At 31.2% G+C, this 22,449-nt stretch overlaps 1 protein-coding gene across 1 annotated transcript in view; it reads right to left on the reverse strand.

The window, feature by feature from the left end:
- LOC118200749 (uncharacterized) overlaps nt 1-22,449 on the reverse strand; it is a 178,424-nt gene that overhangs the window by 155,603 nt on the left and 372 nt on the right. The gene's annotated exons all lie outside the window — the stretch shown is intronic.

Genomic DNA, 22,449 nt, shown 5'->3' on the forward strand with positions numbered 1-22,449 from the left:
GCGTAGTGATAAAAATAGAAATTTTGTACATAAAAAGGAAATATTAGTTTTGTATTTATTATAACGAAGTAGAAGTAACGAGAACTCTAGAAACATCATGTTTTTTATGGATAAGAAAGTTAAAAAAAAGTGTAAAATGTTACGTATGTATTATTGCATTAAACATTGCTATTCCCATCATATTGCATACAGGGAACTTCAGAAAAATGTAAATACACGTTAACGTATCTGTGTATTGATTTTGAAGTTGAACAGAGTTACCATTAGAACATGTAGTATGGAGTTTGCTCAGCAAATGTAGGTACTCTCATGATTGTAATATGTGATGAATGACGTATGGCAGTGAATCAAAATGGTCTTGCAGTACCTTGAAGGACGACATGTTCAGTCATCTCAGCGGACACACTGCCTAGTGCTGTTCAAGCAACCGTTGTGCTAAATGTCTGGCCGCTAATGGCCACTATTTTAATAATTTAAGTCCTTTTATTAACTGTACATGTTGCAAGGTATATTTAGAATAGCATTAAATGCAAATGAGAAGTAGAGTAGTATTTAAGTCAAAATTCCACTGACTTCGAGAGAGAGAGTTAGGATTCCTTAATAGCGCGCGTTTGCCTTTCGGAAAGTCTCTCTAAACTGTTAGTACGCTCGGCCGTATTAAATGCCTTTTGATAGCTTCGCTGGCTAATTTAATATTGTGGGCCAAATAGTTTATAACTGTGTTAGCTTTGGCTACATCTCTTTAGTTAGTCAATAGTTAGTTCTTATTTCTTACATTTTGTGTTTAAGCCCAAGTGGAAACCTTGCTGTACGCCCTGAGAAAGGGGCCAACTGTTAAGTCTATTTTGAGCAAATAAAGGGGAATTAACCCTTTTTGAGTCTACTTGTCTGTTCTTGGACTTCAGCGATTATTCGCTTAGCTGTTCTCTGGGTTCTTCAACACTTAGTTGATAGAATACAAGTGAGGAATCCTATAAAGTATTAAACCGAATTTAGTCTTTGATATGTATGATTATATTAATCTCTTACTAAGTTAGGCATTAACAAAAAGTAAAGAATTTTTTTGTTAAAGTGTATGTGTATTTTTTGGCTGGACCCTATATTTATTATAGAAAAGCATTAGAGGATTTTTTGATTTATGAAGGGTACTTTTGTGGAGGACATTTTAAGGGATATTGGCGTATATTTTCTTAACATACGTTGAAACCTAGGGAAAAACCATACCACTCGAACTCTTATTTATTCAGCGCCGAGCATCAAACCTTAATCATCCACTCGCACACGGGGTGAGCCATTTAATATTTGAAAAGGGTTCATTGGAAAATTCAAGCTTTCGGATGAACCACTTTGCTCCTTTTTTTTTTCGTTATTTTATTAAATTCATGTCCTCCCCCCATTTTTTTAATTCTCTTTGTTTTGAATACCTTCATTTAGATCTAGAAATCTTGTATGTAATTTTTTTAAACGACGATTTTATGTGTTTAAGTCATAAAATCCATAGACCTAAGTGGTATGTCTCATTAGTAACAAATATCAGCTAACGATATATTGCTTGATTACAATCTATGAATATCAAGGGAAAAAACAGGGTAATAACTGTAAAACCGGGTTTCCCCCCTTTTTTCCTTTCTTTTTTTCCACCTTCCTGTTGAAAATGAAATTCTATCTTTAAAAAATAAAGGAAATTCATAAATTTGGAAGGAAATTATGCAATTTTCATTGACTTTTACTTTAGACTTATTATTGTAATGTAGATTGTAGAGTGGTTGTATTGCATAGTGATTGTATTGTTGATGGTTGCTTATTATTGTAGAGCGTAAAGCGAATTTAATTTTATGACTCGTAATTTGCCACCTGTTAATCAATCCTATATGCTAATTTGGAATTCTGCATATATGTTTGTCGTGTTTCTTTCAACTCGTTGATACATATTACTTTATTTAATTGCCGAATGTTTTAAATTATATAGGATCTATTAATTTAACTGCATTAAATTTATTATTCACTTTTCTTTGATACAGCGTATAGAAAAAACAGGGACATTTTTTTATACATAGAAGTTTAATTTCAAGCCATTTAATTTTACTAATTGCAGAGTTTTTCTTAATGTAAATTTTACTAAGGCAAGAAATAAATTCATATAAACAAATACTTGCATTAGTTTAATACATAAGTATTTTTTATTAAATATTTTGTGCCTTCTACGCTAACTGACATATGTCCATCCAAGCTCAACAAAACATAGTTATGCTGAACTTATTTTCTTTTCTTTCTGTTAGCAGTGGATGACATGTAAATTGTATTAGCAAGCTAAGGGAAACTGAAAGAAGAAAGGTTTCTGGAAAATCAAGATTCGGTTCTAATGGATTCAGCCTTAGAAATTAAATTAGCCGCATGCAGCTAGAGAATCGGTGAGAGTGCATTGTCACATCCCGAAACTTGAACCAATCCTCTTTTCTTCTCAGATTTGATTAAGAATCCGGTATCTTGCTAAAACGAAACGGATTTCTAACCCAGGAACGGAATGCACAAAAGCATTCCGAATGACAGTTGTTCCCAAAGACAAAATATTACATTAAGTTTGGTTATTAATTTGCCCTTGCTGATAGAATGTTTAAAATTTTAGTTTGGCCTTTTTTTTATTTTTTGGCGCGAGAAGATTCCCATACATAATTAAAAACATATTTTTTTCATTTCTGTTAATTTTCTTGAACGATGGAATTCTTTTAAAAATAATTATTTTTTCGAATTGGAAAAGAAACTTTCAGAATAAATTATGGCTTTTTAAAAAAATATATAAACAATTAAATTAAATTTAATTAATATTAATTTTTCTCTCTTATGGAAATTCTAATGGCTGCTTAAATGCGGCAACTTTAATTTAAAGAATGTACTTACACGAATTTTTGTCTCAGCGAATTTTAAAATTTTCATATGAGTTATATTTAAAATGCAATTCAAATAAAAAATTTTATTTCGATAGAAACTATTGAATTATAACTTTCATCTTTAGGAAAATATTTGTGAAACTTACTAAATCTGAACTCAAAGCTAGTAATTTAAAGGATAATTTTTATTAGATTCAGAACTGTTGTATGATGTACTCATGGAATGTGTAATATAAGTGGCTTGAAGATGGATAAGTGAAAATATAAGATTTAAATCGTCTTGATTTAAAATAGTGTGATATAGCAAAAATAGTTCTTAGTACATGAAAAAGGAGAGTAACTGCTTTGTCGGTCATAAAAATAAGCAAATAATTTTTATTTATGATTTAATTTAGTTATGTAATTTAATACCTCGATTTTACTTAAATACACATAATCAGTAAGATTCTGACGACCCTTTCTCTGAAGAATTATGTTTCTATCATACGCTGTAAGTTTGTCTTTAGTAGTAAGTAAAGAAACAGCTAGTAAATGTGACATTAACTTAGAAAAACAAAAATTAATCGCTTCCGTCTTTCTGCTTAATATCATTCGTAACTTGCGATACTTCTGCTCCGAATGTGATTCGTACTCCAGCATGTTTATTGCAGCAAATAGAAAATACGCTAGCTTACATGTTTTATTATTCTCTGCTTAGCAGAAGTGGCATTGTCTTTTTCTTTAATTTGTTGTACCTTAAGACCGGAAAATAAAGGAAATTTCAGATAAAATTTCGTTAAGAAGTAAATATACTTGCAAATGCTATTAACTTCATAAGGTATTTTCCCCGTCTTCTTAGCATGCCTTCGTGATCTAGTGGTCAGCACAAGCGGCGCGTATTCGAGAGGTCCGTGGTTCGAGTCCCAGCAAGGGCATTATTCATTTTTTGTGTCTCCTGCTTCGAAATAAACTTATGTCTCTACAGCTTCACCTCACCAAATATTTTAATTTGTAGGTTATGAAGAATTTCGTGCATACTTAAAAAAGGTCCACACACATGTAGCCCAAATGTGCAGAAATGCAGAACTCTGGTACTTCATTCTGAGTTTTATTCTTTGCATTTAAGCAGACTGGTTGCATGCGGTTTCCGTAGTTCTTCCACATGAAAGTGAACAATAATCAGTATCACTCAGAACATAATCTGCGAAATAAACAGGCAGGCAGCTCTCCCCGAAGCTTTGTCTTAACACGTTACTTATCCAATTAAATATATGAGAAAAATTAATAGAAAGCAGTCTCCTAACCTCTATGCTTGAGTTTAACTTACCTTAGCCTATACATATAAAGACATATTTCATTTTATACAGAAGAGATCCATGTCAAAATATAAAACTAATAAAAAAAAGGGGGAGAAACCCTTAAATTGGACAACAAATACTGTATTTTTGTTTGAATGTTTTGGATTCATTTTGTAAACTTTCTCACTTTTTGATGACAAGAAAGAGAACTGAAAAAATATTTGATCTGTGAGTTTAGGTGATCCAGTCATTGAGTTCACATCTAAAATTATGTCACCTAGTTCACTTTTCACTTCCTTGCTTTGATATTCTTGCTATTTGTAATAAATTTGATAGTAATGTTGTTATTTTTTATTAATATTTCTGTGTTTGCTTCAGTCACCATGCAGATCTTATCATTCTCCTTTGTAAAAAATAGTTTCATTATATACTTACGTACATCGTGCTCAAGTGTATATATTCTTTGCAATCTTTTCTTACGCAGCAACTCAATAATTTGAATTCTATTAGCCTTGATAGGTGCCTTTCTTAGCCAGTTATTTTGATAAAGACTTTAGAAAGCTCTTCTATTCTTGCCACCATAAAATACATTTTACTATAAATCAGCCACGGCAATCTTGTTTTCATTTCAATTTTTTCCTAATGTAGGTTTCAAAATTTCTAGAATTTCCCACAAGTTCAACTTTCGGATCATTTTCCTCTCCTATGATAATTTTCCTCAATAAAATACGTTGTTTTACTATTTAGGATTTCTTTCCTGATTTTATTTCTTGGAGAATTTATTTTTTGTCAGTGAGCTCTGGCATACGTTGGGCTGCTAAGATAGTATGCAACACAAATCCTATGTCAGAGGAGGGTAAATAAATAAATCTCTGGTAGCTAATCATAAGGGACGCTTTCATAAAGGGCCTTTACATAAGTACCTTTATATAAATCTTTGTATAATATATATAGACTTCATATATTTATCTTTATATCTTTATAAAGTCATCCGCTATTCGAAAAGACCCAAATCTTTTTAAAGGAACCCCAGCACACATTTACCCCCACTCTAATGAAGATCAGTTTCTAATTTTCGAAAAGTAACTTTCGTAACACTGTGGCCATTTTTATGCTCGCACACAGATTTTTTCTAAAGTTTCTGTTAGCTACTATCATCAGTAAATAAATTATAACTCTACTTGCAGATCTGCGCCCCGGAATAAGGTTCCCTCCAACTTCAAAAAGTTTGTTTTTAACAAGATAAAAACTAGTCTTCATAAGGATGTGGACAGCTTTGTGATAACTTCTCCCTTTTTGAACAGTGGTCGAAAGACTTGCATAAAGACGGTAGACATTTTCATGAAGGGCAGGATTGGATTAACCATTAAGGCATTAAGGAAATGTGAGACCACAAGAAGGTCCTTAGGCATTAAGGAAAGGTCCACCAAAATGTTTCCGTTGACGGTTTTATCATTTAATTCATTTAGCTGAATCAAAACCGAGACAGAGAATATATGAGGAAAAAACTGGCGTAAACGTACGTGGAGACATCAAAATTTTTTGAGTGCTTGGGGCCTATAAAAATCATAATCTGGCCCCGTTGACGGGTCACTATTTTCAAGCGATTCCAATCAATACTCAGTCTCTTAACTATGATTTCAACTTTAATTCTACTAATGTTATGAAATATCAATTTCATTTATTAAATCAGATTTCATTGATGCTTTCTATATTTACAAAATTATGTCTGTATTAGTTAATGATAATTCCAATTAAGTTTTTCTTAGAGCTTTCAAAGTGCTAATATCTTAGCTTTGATTTATTGTTTTAATATTTATTTTGCTCAAAAGATGGAGCTATGTTTATTTCGTCTTTGGTTCATTTTATTCATTTGGTTTATCATATTTACTTAGTTCTTTGCAGCTTCGCTCAGAATTTTCTGCTCCTTGAAGAAGAGAAACCTTTATCAGATTCCTCCAAATCGCTAGAGTTTTATGTAGAATCTACGTTTATCTGAGTTTACTTTTTTGCCCAATATTGTATATTATATTTTGGTTAGAGAATATTTGCTATAGTCTCACAGTTTGAAGTCTAAAACATTACGAAGAAAAAATCGGGGTGGAAGAGGTACAGCGGAGAACCCGTTATTTATCATTTTAAGGTGCTGGAACCGTGCGAAAAAAAAAACTGTAACGATTATTATCTAATTTACTCATATGATAATCTTTTTGACTTTAATACTGTTTAAGTTACGAAAATGATCTCGACATCATCTGGATTTTTTTTTTTTTTTTTTTTTTTTAATTTTAGCCAAAAAGTGAATCATTATTCATTGCTACCCGTAAAATTATATAATATATGTTTCAAATAATTTTTTATAACTATAATTCAGCCAGAATACCATATTATTTACCACGCTTTGTTGTTTCAATAAACATCTTAAATATACTCTTGGGAAGAGAAGTAAAATATAACGGGCTTCCGCGCAACAAAAGTGTTTTTCATAAATTGTCAAAGAATCTAAACTCGGACCATTGTATTAAGAAAACAAAAAGAACGTGATAGGCGATTGAAGATAAGAATAATATTATGCAAATAGTTCCATCTACCAATCGGATGGAACATTTGAATGCTTTAGATCAGTAAACTTGAGAAAACAAGTAATATAAAATAGTCAGCATGAAACAAGTAAAAGAGAAGGGAAATATCGAAATGTAATTTCTCATATTCCCAGTACGCGTTCTACTCTGTGATACAGAACAAAACGGAGCAAATGACACATTTTCAGAATTAAAGGTTGATCGCATTTTAATAATAATTTACTTTTCTTATCATTGCAATTTTTTCATTAAATAATGATATATCCATTGGTATTGCAATTGTCATTTTATTCTCCGTAATTTCAAAGTTGCGATGACTTTATAAGGTATTTTCTCCCTCCTTTCCTCGTGTCCTCTTTGTGTACAGGTAGTGCACTCGGCGCGTATTCGAGAGGCCCAGGTTTGAGTCCCTGGGAGGGCATTGCATATTTTTCACGTCTCCTGCTAACCTCGAGCCTTTTTCTTTTCCTATTCAGCCGAAAGGGCATTAGCCCAGAAGGGCTATTAATTTTGCTTTGGCATGTTGCGTCGAGAACTTTAAATGTCCTTCCACTTTTCAAATTGTTGCCACCAAATATTACCGCCCTGTAGTATATTTAAAGAAATTAAATAATGATGAATCTGCATAAATGTATATATGTTTCTCGCATTGTGAGAAAACAACAGAATCTACAGCCATCAAATTTTGAATAACCTAATCCTCCACCCAATATGGGCATCTGGAAGCCCTAATAATAGCCCTAATTTGGAATTTGGAATTTGTTTTATTATCGAATTCATATTTTGTAACATTTTAACAAATTTTTTATTAACAAACTCAGCGATTTCAAAGAGAGCAATGGCAACACTGTACTAAAAAAAAACATTTTCATCTCCAGCGCGCGAAACTGTGTATCGGAAATTCTGACTACATGCTCATTTTAAATTATTTTGCGATATTGCTGTTGAATTGAATTTTATGGTTTTAAGTGTTAAGAACATCATATTTAATAAATAAAGAAGGTAACACACAAAATGTTAAAAAAAAAAAAAAAAAAAAAAAAACGCCCCTTTGGGCGTAATGTAAAATTTGAAAGCCTTCAGATTTTTTTTAAATACTTCGTTCTGGTGCTTTTCTCCAACTAGATTTGATAGGATGCGAATTTGGTATAAAACTCACTATTTTCCTTTGTTTTTGTTAGTTAAATAAAATTTTATTAAATTTTACATTTACATCTTGATCGGTTGTTATTGCATATTTATGCAATATGCATATTTATGCATATTTATGCATATTATGCATATTTATGCAATAAACTTCAGATAGTTCAATGAAAATCAGTTTCGAAGAAAAGACAGATATTTCAAGCTCTTTTTAATGATTTCCATCTCATCCGAAGAATGTTTTTAACTTTTATCTTTAATTTATAGGTCTCATAAATGTAACTCTGTATCTAGTGAACGAAAACAGGACTTCGGAATGGTCAATTTATTGAACTTATAGCGCTTTGAGTTCCCACCACGAGTTACATGGTTATTAAGTAAACCACCTTGATAGACCGCCTCGATATCCAGAATGGTACCCAGAATTGAATGGTATCACATCATGTGATAGAATATTATCCTGTAACAGCTATCTTCCCAAGCCATTTACAACATCTTGCTTGGTAATCCAGTCATAAGCGGGAGAAATTTCTCTTTATGAGGTCTTTTCCTCTGTACCGAAATATGAACTTTCGTTTTAGACCTTAGCGTTTTGTTTCACATTAGAGCTCTCGCAATTCCGGTACTCTTAGAAATGCCTGAAATGCTGGGCGACGAAAGTTCGCTCTCTCCACCACCCGCACTTCCATCTCGTCCTGATATGTCATTTTTCATTAGTAAGGGATTTACAGCAGCCTCAGGGAAAGAAGCCTTTTCATTAAAGCTCGCTTTGCAGCAGTATTCACATTAAGGGTTTGTATCGGAGATGAATTCCACAACTTTCAGGTTATTTTGAGCATATACTGACTTTTATTTTAATCAACCAGAAATTTGAAGGTAGATTTTTATGCCGTGTTTCAATTTTTAATTATCATATAAAATGCTGATATAATGAAGCAATAGCTGTGATCTTTCCTGTTGTAAAGTAAATTTTATTTCTACCATGTATAAGGATTTAAAAATACCATACTAATTGTTATGATCAGGATTTTATAAATTTTATCGTACATTCAAAAGCTGTAAATGCAATTGTTGGAAAATTACTTATGTTTTTTTTTTCATTTATTCCCCTCCAGCATAAATACATAAATTGCTTAGTGCAGAATAGCACTGTAGCGTATTTATTAAACTGCGACTATTTTCCATATTAGAAAAAATCTGAACAAGTAAAAACAAGGCTTTAGTAATATAAATCATATATTTATACGCATAAATATACTAAAACGAGGTTTTCGAAAAATAAACTATATTTTCTCTTTAGCATTTTTTGGAGGGGTAGGGAGGGGGTTCCCTTTAATTTTACGTTTAGCTTTCTTACTTCATAAATGCACACTCGTAATTCTTTCAAAGCTTATAAAGTTCAAAGTAATAAATACTTATAAAATTCAAAGTAATAAAAAGTAATAAGTACTTCAAAGTTCAAAGCTTATAAAGTTTGCAAAGTAATACAAAAAGTACATACAAAAAGTGAAGTACTTACATACAAAAAATGAAGTACTTACATACAAAAAGGGAAGTACTTACATACAAAAAGGGAAGTACTTACATAAAAAAGTTATACATAGAAAAAGTGAAGTACTTAAAATGAATCAAGTGAAAAACCAAAGTCACGGAATTTTTAAATGCGGTATTCTTGGTGACAACGTTTTGCTCCTGTGATAAAATTTACCTAAACGTTAACAAGACAATTGCTAGATCATAATGTGCATTACATGAAATCTTTACTTCACCATTCTATACTTCTTACATAAATCATTCATAATTCACTTAATCATATTTACATTCAACTTTATTAGCAGAAGTTCATTTCTTGATTAAAAGAAGGGGAATAGAAAAACTGAAAATATAGGACGTATGTAAATAAATATAGATAAATCTTAATGTAATTTTTTGCAAATAAAATAATAAACCTGCAGCAATTTTATAAAAGAGTAAACATTTTTAATGAATGCCAATTGTTACTGCAGGCGGTTTTAAGATGTCTCCTTTCAACCTTAATACTTTTTTCTTTCGTTAATAAGTACGCCTGCTTTATGCTTCTAGTCATTTTGTAAGATTGTTGAAATTGATAGCTCAGATCTGTTTCGATTTTACACTGAGAGGATTATAGACTATCCACAGTATTCGCCGCTTAGTAAACTCACTGGTTAATAAAATCAGCCACTTATTGCGTTCATTTTTCCAGGGACCAAAACAAATACGTACTAATCAATAAAAAAAGCCGTTTATTAAACTCATCTCCGCCGCTTATTAAATACCGACTGACAGAAACTGATTCTTCAATGCCGAAATATCTTATTTGTACCTATCAAAACTTTTCATAGTTCATTCATTTTAACGTATTGTGGACTGTGGCTTTATCATTCAGGTATTATATCATATATATTTATTCAGGTATTATATTTATCATTCGGTGCTTCAATAAAATGGCTGTGACAAATATTTTTCTACTTCCCCTGTCTCTATACCTGTGAGGCATTGTTTTCAGAGTTCTTCGTCCGCACTTGCTTCAGAGCATCAGAATTTCCTTAAAATTTAACAAAAACTATTCTCTAAAGGCATTGTATATGAGAGGAGGGTTCCTTCTCGAATACCAGCTGATAGTAGGAAAACGCATCTTCTTTATCCCATCTTTTAAGTTTTCCACTTTCAAAGTCCTCCGCATTATGTTCAAAGAGACTTTTAATAAAGTTTATGATGTACTTCGAAGCATTACTATACAATAAAACCTTTGAATTGAAACTAATTGCTAACTGAAGAAAAGGTAAAGCTTGCAAACATGAAGTAGCAGATCAACTAAACAGACAAAGGGCAATCTTTCAGCTGCCTAGAAAAGTAAATTCTGAAGTATGAATAAATCATTGGAAGAATTGGTTTTCTTTAAATTTATTATGTGCTTATCTTGTAGCTTGTCCAAGTTGTTTCAAAAGATAAAATTTAATGGAGAATTTAATTTTAAAAGCAATTAAATTGTTTTATTAAAAATTAAAAATGAATTTCCAAATTGCTAAAAATATAATTTTAATATTAAATTTAATTATTATTTTAGGATTAATTAATGAATTAATTGTTAGTAAAATGTTACATGAAAATTTAAAACTGTTACCACAATTTCCGTTTTTTAAGCTCAGCCGCTTAATAAACTCAAATATGTTTTGAACGGAAGCGATTTTAATAAACGGCGGGTACTGCCAATATGAGAGCTTTTCGCTTATTGCATTCTTTGTGTTTGTGAGAGAAATAAATATCGAAGAACTCTTGATTATGAAGACCTAATAAGAAAATATTTCATCAAACTTGATTTAATTATTCCCATATGAGATATGGCAAAACTGCGGAGTGGATTTAGCCACATTTGGGCACTATGTCGAAGACAGTGGCAGGTTTAGATGAGTCTAATCATATTTATTATCACCCTCTTTTCTAAAACGAAAAAATAAATATTGAAAATTTAGATTTACTTTCACATCAGGATTTGTCTGATAAATGAAAACTATGTTCATCCTATGTAGTATTTCAAAACTGAAAACAAATACATAAGTGCTTTCTAAGGAATTCCCAAGTTTGCAACTAGTACATGCGAAGACCAAAAATACAAGTATAGATTCGGATTTTCTCGCTAGTCGATATATACATCATCAAACGGTATAGCCACCGCATCCGTTGCTATTTGTGCGTCGTTTTGCTCCATTGACTAGGGAATGGAAGAAAACTGTTTCAGGAAATCTGTCTTCACGACAGGGGCTTAGGGAACTACAAAAAGGACTTGTTTTCTCCTATAAGAAGAATTCTTACATTTCCAAATAATATTTTTTTTTACAGATGGGTAAAACATATTTAAAAAAATCTGCTACGCTTAAATGACCTAACTAATCTATGAAAGTTAAAGGCAGAAATATACGCATTTGGTAAGAGCTGGCTCTAAATAAAAACCTGCTAAGAAAAAAGAAATTACTAAAATTTTTATATAAGATTTCTTACTGGATTATTACGTAGCCTCTAATATAAAGTGCAATTGTATTTATGTACTTTACTGCATAGGATCATACATATATACTTCACTAAAAATTAATCATTACAAGTTTATTCTATTATATTTCTCATGAAAACAATTTTCTTTTTTGTTCTTCCGTCCGAAGAATAGGTATATTGGTAAAGATATGTTGCTGAATTATCATGTGTGATTCGCTAGGAAGCTGATTATGAGCAGAAAAACTAGGAAGAAATTATTACATGAAAAAATTAAAGTACATCATTTGCGAGAAATTTGCAACACAATTTCAAGCCAAACTATAAACAGTTGGTGGTAATGAAAGAGGTAAATGAACTAAGGAACATTAAAAAGTTCTTATGCGAACTAATTTATGAAAATGAATTAAATATTCTTAAGCAATTTAGCTTAAACGTATTACTGATGTATGAAGCATGTAAAGCTGATGCATATAAAAATAAAAGTCGACCTTTGACGGAAAAATGAGAAACTTTTCACTTTTTTGGCTCCTGTCAAAATTTGCCAGAATCTCACAATGTACTATACACATTTCTGTACTCTTTTTCAAACTACATAATTAGTTCAAATTTATATTTTAGCTTACAACTTTATATTAGTCAGTGTGATAAACAAGTATTAATTCGTATATTCAGTGATTTAATGTCGTTAAACTTAGTGTTTAAAGCACTTTGTAACCTCTGCAAAAGGGTGCATTTTAGATTAAAGCTCATATTTTAACTAGGGCAATAAATAACATCACATTGTAAGAAATAGTCAACGAGTAAATTATCATTCCAAATGTTTACCTACCAGATAAAAGAAATCAAATCCGAAAACTAAGACCCAAAATTCTGAAAAAATTCTTCATTCTTTACCAAGCAGTCATTTTCGTATACACCTGCATCAATAATAACTCTCTATAAACAAATGATAAATTTAAATGTAGCATTCGGGTACTGAGAATGTTTATCACATTGTGTTCATAATGTGCAGAATTATTCACTGTTTATTTCCTTGTAGATATCGATTGGTAAGTTTGCATTCCAATCCAAACTTGACTGGATTCTCTAAAGTGTAACAGGAACTGATAAAAGTTACATATTTAGGAATACATTGTAATTAATGTTAATTAAGATTTAAAGAAATTCAGTTTTTCATATTTGATTCCTCCTATCTCTTCGAATTAGGTTTTCCTAAGATATCGAAAAAAAATGTCTTTATTCACTTTTCTCGCTAAAGGAGCAACAAACACCAATCGAAGAATAAAAGAATCCGAAACATCAGCATTACTTTTGTTCCATACACATTTTCTTTCTGCCTGGTAGCGAAAAAGTGCGAAAGAACCTGAAAACAGGAGAAAAGACACTACCAGTGAAAGATTGAACGACGGAATGATTCTCGAATCGTACGAAGACTGAATGCAAGGCGTGGAGATTTTGATAGAATAGGAGGAAGGAAGGTTACATAATAGAGAAAAAGGGAGGATCTTTAATCGATGACAACTCTCGTTTTGATTTCTCTTTTTACTTATCTTTTTGACTACCCTTGTCTGCCATTCTGTCTTGAAAGTCTGAAAAAAATGGAAAGAAGACCACAATAATCAGGTTTTCCATGAAACGATTTTTCCCATATCTTTTCCTATATGTTAGAAGGGATAGTTTTTCAAACTTGTTTTTATAAATATCTGCTAAAGAGCCCTGAATGGCATAATATGCTACTATTTACTGAGTTTTAGGGATTTTTTTTTATTTATGTATTTGTGAAAAATACATGCTTTTCATTTTCGCATTATAGCAGCTTTTGATTCGGCTTAATGAATCTGCTTGCGAAAATATTCGGTTTGCTTCTAGAATGAAGCATTTGTATTTCTTATATTCTAAGGGAAGAGGTATAAAATACGTGTGGAAACATTGAACCTAATGAATAAAATAAAATCTGTTCATAATGTTGATGTATAAAACATAGGATGAAATTTCATTTGAAGTAAATAGTTGTAGCAAAATTTAAATGTTTTCCAATTTACATCATCTCATAATGCTACTTGTCTATTCCAAATATTGTTTTTAAATTTTTAGAAATATTAAAAATAGTATTTTTAAAACTGAATAAAGTAAAGGTAGGCTTGAACGCTGAACATCGACCCGCAGGAAATGGAAATTTCATTGCATAATAGAAGAAGCCGCTTTAGGTAGAATAGAAGCTTTAGGCATAATAGAATAAGCCGCTGTACACATATATACTTCACAGCAAAAAGCAGTTTGATTTAAAGTTATTAGAAGCCTAATTTTCGTAAACCATGTACAAAGTTTGTGAAATAACGAATTTTTGCCTTGATCTTTCTTAAGGTGTCACATGGTGAAATTCCTCTCATGTGTTTTAGATTTGCAACTAATTAACCTCAGGTCTGAAGTCTGAAGTTTTCCCATTGATTGTTAGGTTTACGCATGATAAAATACTTATCCTGAGTCCATTATTTACAGCGAAATTAACCTCATGAGAAATTATTACTATGGAAACTATTTGCCTCCAATAAATCCAGTCAGTAACAGATAAAAAAAATATTTACAAAGTTAAATTATATCTGAAACTTGGATAACATCTTGTGAAGAGTCTTCAAGTGAGGGTTGCAGTCCCCAGGAAGTTACATGGATCACAAGGGGAGGGAGGCAAAAATAAACGCAAAAATTTTCTTTAAATGAAACTGCAATGAGCATGCTATGATAATTTTATTACAAAATATGGGAAAAAATTTAAATAAACATGTGTTAATAAGAAATATTTTGCAGAAGGAAAAATAAATAAATTTAGTCAACTGAGTCAAGGGATTTGGGGAAGAGTGGCTTGTTGCAAAATTTATTTTTTAAGGGTAAATTTAAATTTTTTAACTTAGCGAATTTTCCAAAATGATGAAACAGACTTGGTATATATCGATGAAACGTACCTTATATAAAAAACGGTAAGAACCAGCAAACAGCAAGAGCTTTTTCTACAATATTTTTTTAAAACGTTTTTCCCAATAATTGTTATTTGTAATTTTAAATTACTGATTAATTATGATTTCTTTTAAAACAGTAATTCAGAAAATTATTTAGTTAAATTAAGAAAAGAAGAAACCTATGTTTTAAAATACAATAAAAATACCTTTTTTTTACAAACATAGCAGTATTACAGTATTTTTGGAACAAAAAGATATCAATATAAAAATAAATGAAAAAATATTTGCAGCTTTTTCAAATCTGAAGCTTATCATACACAAAATATTTAATGTTAAATTTATGCTGTTCAACAAATGGCCACGATTCATGACTATTATTCTTATACACCCCTAGTTCAAAAATGTGCCAAGAACCACTACAGTGGAACGAAACTTTTATTTTGTTAAACGGCTTTCATTCATTCATTCACAAAATTGCCAAGAATGTTACCAAAATCTTACCGCGAAAGATACTCAAATCTTGCTGAAACATGCTGTATGCACTGCACCTTACGTCATTTAATATAATTTTTTTTAACGCAGAATAACTTAATCGAAAACTCTTTTACTGCTTTTCATTAGATAACATACAATAAAATTATCATCCTGTGTTACATCATAAATTGGAAAATATATGAATCCGATTTCAAACAAAATGCTTTATATACTTTCAGTATAATTCTTAGTCATACTCAATTTTACTTTCCTATGAAAGTGGAAACACAAATCATTCCAGTTCATTTAAAGACAGAAACGGATTAGTTAAAGAGAATGACTTATATAGTAAAAGAAAGTATCTGAAGTTCCCAACTGAATGGATAATTATGTGCCTTTTTAGTTACGATTCATTCCGGTTAATTCAATCTTCTTGCATTCCTGCAAGAGTAAATCTGCAATTGCATTTTTTCCGCCACGCTGATGGGCCTGAAAACAGACATGTTCATAGAAAGTGAAAATACTTTAAAAAGGGCCAATTAGGCCAAGAAATTTTAACTTTGCTTCCGAATACTAAATAAAACTCATCCGAGAGCAGTATGTTAACGATAAGAGAAGGAGAAAAAAATCGTCGTTACAGTTCACATTGTTCCAGCTCATTGAAGGAACTTAAATTCTCACCCTTTAACCGTTGTCCTTTTCTCTTAATTCGCTTAGTAGAGTAAAACTTTCGCTAATTAAGTTCTTACAGTAATTACAAGCACAAGGAAGAAAGCTCTGAAAGAGTCTATATTTAAAACTTTTTCTCCCGAAATTTCGTTCGATTTTTCCCTTTAAATCTGGAGAAAACTTTTATTCCCTCGATCTATTGTTTGCATTCTTTCTACGTCCTTACTGTAAATGGTGCATCGAGAACTTACTACGCATCACTAAAGAAATATCGGTGATTGGCTGTGACAAGATTGTTTTTCATTGTGATTGAGAAGTTTCGAAGGAAATAAAAGACATGCTTGACCTTTCTGGAATATACCAGCATTAATATTCTTTTTCTACATGCCGCACTGGGAGTTTTAAATACGGGAGTAAATTAAAAAGCATGCCTGTGGTTCAAGAGGAAAATAAAACGCTGCAGTGTACATAGCAATTTTATTGATGAAGATTACTTCTAATCTCCCTATATTGATATTAGAAATGCTTATAATGAAGCAATTTCAATTTTTCAGTCCTGCATAAGTCATGCTTTCTAGCACAGCTGTTGTCAAGATCTGTAATTATTTTTCAAATTGTAAGACTGCGATATTTACAATTTTAACAAATACAGTCATTTAAGAACAATAATGTGTCTTGCAATTTCGGTACCTTTTAGCGAAATTAAGATTATTAACAGAATATTTGCTCTGTAAACCAAGGTTTTCGCACGCTGATTTTTTGTGTAACTATTTGTTGTGAATGCTACGAGTCTGCATCGAAATTTCATTTACTTTGAAATTGTATTTAAAGGTGCTACACCACCACCAAACTTTAGAAATAATTTTCTTCACAAGAAAATGTCAAATGGTATTTTGAAGCAATATAAGCACTGCAACTGTAATAACACTTTTTTTTCGCAAACCAATTACAAGCCTTTTTTTTATAAGTAATACAATTATCATAAAATATTCATATGACATGCAAATCAAAGTTTTGGTAGCCATGACAAAGGCACGAGTTTCACAAAGACAAACACCCGACCTCAGTTTGTCCCAACCCTCAGTTTTTAAGGGAGTCTAAAAGCTCTCCTTATAATATTTAAACTATGTAAAACTTTTTTTTAAATATTAACCTTTAAAAGTGTAAAATTTGAAGCAGGAGTGAGCTCTTAACCTTCGTATCTTTCCATTTTAGTTTTTTTACACAGCTTTTTTAAAATTCAGATACCAGGCCTTTGTAATTACTGGAAAAAAAAAGTATTGAGAAAGCTGATGATTTCATTTAAAAATACATAATATTAAATTACATTTTAGATCAAGTGAGATGTCATTTTTTAAAAAATTCGGAAGTTAATTTTTAAAACAATCAGTATATACATATCACGAAATAGCCGATCAAAAGAAATGACCCCCCGTTTGAAAGAAAGTGAATTTCCTTAAATTCTGCATTTTATTTATATACTTGGCTATTAAACAGATAAGCAATTTAATGGCATTTTTTATATCTGTACAATTTAAATAAGGCTTCTAGTAAAATCAATAATTATTCTTTACTCTTTTCTTTTTTCGATTTCTTTCAAGAAAGAAAGAGCGTAGTTTTTAATGTATGTGCAAATTTATATTTTATATCATACATAAATTGAAATAATGAAACTAAAATGCACAAAAAAATTTTTTTAACAACTTTGAATGAAAAATATTGAATCATAAAGTTATTTCACGCAATACTTTACATAAACATCACTTTACAATAAAGAGAATGTGCATCAGTGAAATCTACTACGTTAAAAATATAGAGGAAGGATATAACATACCATCCACCAACAAAAAGCTAAAGAGAATTTTAATTTCTGATACTTTTTCTCACTGTTTTCTGTCGCTTACTTTGTTATTAACTTGCTAATAACAGATTCAAATACTTCTTCGAAATATGTGCTACAATAACATTAGGCAAACTCTGTGCTGATTCTATGACATGATGACTCTATGCTATCAGTGATAAAACTGCAAATAGGCTTTACCATGTTTTTAAATTTTTTTTAATGTGAATAGTGTAGTAGAGCAACGGAGAGCCAATACATAATCTATAAAATTGTGCTTTCACGTGAAAATGCTGTGCATGGGAAGAAAAATATTACCAGTGCTGCTGTAATGGACTATAGAATGATTTATTTACCTCATTTAATAAAATATTTTTTCATAAATTTAGCCAAGTAACAACCTTCTGTTTGGCATACATTTAGTCAATAACTCAATCGACTGCAAGATCTTTACCAGCCATGCAGATTTCTTTGCTCTTGATGAAGAGGGACATGTACCTGTTTGCCCTCGAAATCGATTGTGCTAAACACAATCGACTAAATCTAAGCCAAACACAAGGTTGTTACTTTGCTAATGTTAATATGCTTCATTTTGGGGTGTTTCTCTTTTGTTTTGAAAATTTTGAGTCTTATTGAATAATTTGTTAAAGTCATTTATAAAGGGGTATGGATTCTAAAAGAATTTTCTGGCACCTTGCTTGCCTTAAAACTGATGGGTGAAAGTAAAACCCAATGCTATAGTTATATTCAGCAGTATTGTATAAGAAATGTCACCATAGGCTGCAGGGTATGTGAGGAGAAAGTTTTTAAGTCTAGAATATTAATAAATAAAATGCATTTCTAACAGTTTAAATTTTATATAATTTCCTTCTTCTCGTATACAATTGTGTGCACATTTTTTTTTTACGTTCGTAGCGTCTGATTTTTAAAAATAAAAATAAAATTAATCGAAAGAAAACTTTCTTTAAATTAATCAATCAGGAGTCAGTGGCTACCCGAAACTGGCTAAACGAAAACCTAAGGTATTAAAAACAGATGAGAATCGTGACTATTTAACCTAAAAGCTACGTCTAAGAATAAATAAATAAAAAGAACTGTACAAATTATTATATTTATTATTTTGTTTATTTGCTTGTTTTTGTGTGTATTCTACCATTAGCCAGATCCATTTTATAATTCCAAGAAAGAACAAAAAATGCTTAGCATATTAGTTTTATTAATTGTCTACATACTGGTAACAAATATGTACTGAAATTATAATAATGAAACACCTACAGCTTTAGGTTAAGATAAAGATAACGTTTTTGCTCTACATCTGAATTATATATAAAAATGCAGTTGAATAGTTTATGACCTATGATACAAATAATCTTAAATTATTTTGCGGCTCATTTTTTTTTTCCTGAATAGTCGAGTCAGATTTTAGTTGCTTCGTGCATTCAGCATCTATACTGCTATAAAAAATCACAGTCATTCGGATATTGATTTATGTGTCTCCTTTCCTCCAAATTATCAAACTGAAAAGGTTTGCTTAAAATCAAATTAAATTAACCGGAACAGTATTTTTCCTCTAGTACGTTTATTGAAATACATGTTAACGATTTTTTTTTGGACCACTTTGTGCGCTCAAGATGCAATAATATTGACTTCCTTTCGAAGATACAGTGAAATCTACGATTACGAACGCCTCACACCACGAGGAAGTAGGTTTATGAACAAATTATCTGAACAAGTAATTTCTCGGATGAGAAATAGTATCTTGAATTAGGAACACTGCACTAGGCAACAAATGATTTTCAAAGATTTATATTCAAGGGTCAAAGATATTTCAATGATTTATATTCGCGACTTAAGATATATATTCAAGGTAACCACTGATACAACAGTAGCACTCAGGAACATCTAGAAACATTATTTAGATATTTTTCATTGCCTACCGCTAATTAACAAAGCCTAGTAGTAAATGACTTGAATCCGGTAGAAATTACAGCCACATTGTATTGCAACCAGATATTTTGAGGGTATAAGGTATTTCTCACGCCTTCTTAGCGTGTCTTCGTGGTGTAGGGGTCTGCACGCTCAGCGCGTAATTAAGAGGTCCGTGGTTCGATTCCCGGCGAAGACGTTGCTCATTTTTCAAAATTCCTGCTTAAAAAAAAAAAAAAAAAAAAAAAAAAACCCTAAAATCTCTACAGGGGTTTTAAGGATTTCTTTTATTAGCTATGGTATTGTGTATCTAGTCAAGACCATTCAAAAGCTTGGAAGTTAGCAACGGAGACTTGGAGGATTTAGCAGAGGATCATAAAAATGAACTGAACAAGAAAGATCTGGAGCGTCCTCTGAAGCAACAACAAAAGGCGATTGTGGAGAAAGCCATTGGAACAGATTCAGAAGAAGTGGAAGGAAGAGAAGATTGACTTAATGGTTTAATCTTTTAAATATGTATACCTTGTCAAAAAAGGGGGGCAGCTCTGTATATACCTTTCTACTGGGCCAACTTACGGAATTTAATTTTCGTTTTTCATGTCTCGAAAGCTCGACTTACGATATAGTATATATTAAATTTATACATAGCATTGGTCTAACTTATATACCTATTTCCACCTTATTATATACCTATTTCCACCCTATTTCGATTCTACGACTCAAATAATGCTAAAGTGCCTCGTTTTGTAAAAATCGCATGAGTAGTAAAAAAATTAGCTCTCAAAATTTTAGCTTCCTAATGTTAATTGAATTTGGTATATATTCATTAATATCTATTTCTTTATTAAACTTACTTGATTCCTTCTTTCACAGTTCGAAATTTAGGTTCAACCGAAATAAAATTCGCAGCTATTTTTTATTTGTTTTCAAAATTTGTATTTTCAGTAATTTTTATAAATTTTTCGAAAAAAATTGTTTTACAACCTATCAAGTTTTTACCATCACCTTATTTCCAGGCATACCTTTAAAAAATTAGAATTTTTTATTCAATATTTCTCAAGATATATATGAATATTGACGGGTTTTGAAATTTGGCATATTTGTTATAATTGATAATAACCCCAAATGTGGCTTACGCACTTCGTTAACACTATTTCAAAGAATAAACTATGTACTTCCCCCTCGTGCACAGTGAAAGGGAAAGGAAGATAGGTTACCATAAATTAATAATTTCACCATGGCCGACTTGGTGCAACCTGAAAAAAGAGTGGCAATATAAATTTTTAAATTTCTTGATAAGTTTCTAACCAAATTTTACAAAATTTAATATTTAGGTATAATTTGAATCACAGAATCGAAATATGAAAAAAAAAATTGGTATGTCATTTCAGAAAAACTCCAGTCTTGTGTTCAAACACCTATGTTAAAACAATGCTATATATAAATCTAACATATATCCTAAGTCGCGCTTTCGAGGCATGAAAAACGCAAATTAAAGTTTTTTGATCGGCCCAGTAGAACAGAAGCTATAGGAACTATACATTTGTTGTTGTTTTGTTTGTTTGTGTATGGGGGTTGTGAGTGCGTGTGTGTGTACAGACAGTACTAAGTGGCACTAGATGCAAATTTTCATGCAGTAACAAACTTCCCCTAATAAAGCAGTAACAAACTTAAGCAAGCATTCTCAGTGATAATTCCATGTCTCACTTAAGAAATATTTTAAAGCTTAAACAACAGCAAACCACACTGGACAAACCTTGAGCCAAACGGAGGCCCGACATGTTTGAAGTAGAGTCGAGTGGCGCTAAGAAGCAAAGAAAAGATAAAAGATGCTCCAGAAAAAAACAGTTAACCTAGTGTTTTAATGGAAAGAGAATTCTCATTCAAACAATATTTTTTCTTCATCACTTCCCGCTTATGCGGTCAATTCTCTTTCAGCTTTTGTCTATTTAATATGTTTAATAGATATTTACGTCTACCCCCTAAGATTTAAAGATTTCAGTTGGTTTTGTATTACGAATTTGTGTGCAGAATACATATGTAAATTTTCAATAAGCAATCATTTGTAGCCCAGAAAGGATCAATGAATTTTACTTTAATTCCTAAAGATAAAATAGTTTCGGCTTACGAACATTTCGGATGTCGAACGGCCTTCAGGAACAGATTATTCATAAACCGGGGCTTCACTGTATTTGAATAACGTTTTCGTAATCACTCTGGCGGATGTCATAAATTTAAACAGAATGAGGGGGGGGGGCATTGCACATTTCTCGTTGAAGCTACCAAATACATAGAGTCGGGTAAAAAAGGTTTCTGTATAAGTCAAAACAAGTGGTATTAAGACTTTTCCACTAAGCGACTTTCTGCTCATTTTCAACATTTTGTTTTACAGGCTTATCTAGTAAATTATTTCGATTATTTCACATAAACCTCATCTGTTTTAAGGTCCTTTCTAATTCAAGAACACGTTCCTCATAGATTGTCTTTAAAATAGAGAATTAAAAAAAAAAGAGACTGTTTTGCTGTGTGGATAGCAACATAGTTTGTTATTATTCTATAATTAAAATAGTTTCTAAGAGAGAAAAAAATAAATAAATAAAACAAAAACATCTTCAAATTAAGTTTAAAAATATTCCTTTCAAAACTGAAAAACACATATGCATGAGTGAAATATAACAAACGTCT

Source organism: Stegodyphus dumicola, chromosome X1 (assembly GCF_044657685.1).
Source record: "Stegodyphus dumicola isolate Sdum_Otavi_A_Nest chromosome X1, ASM4465768v1".
NCBI lineage: Eukaryota > Metazoa > Arthropoda > Arachnida > Araneae > Eresidae > Stegodyphus > Stegodyphus dumicola.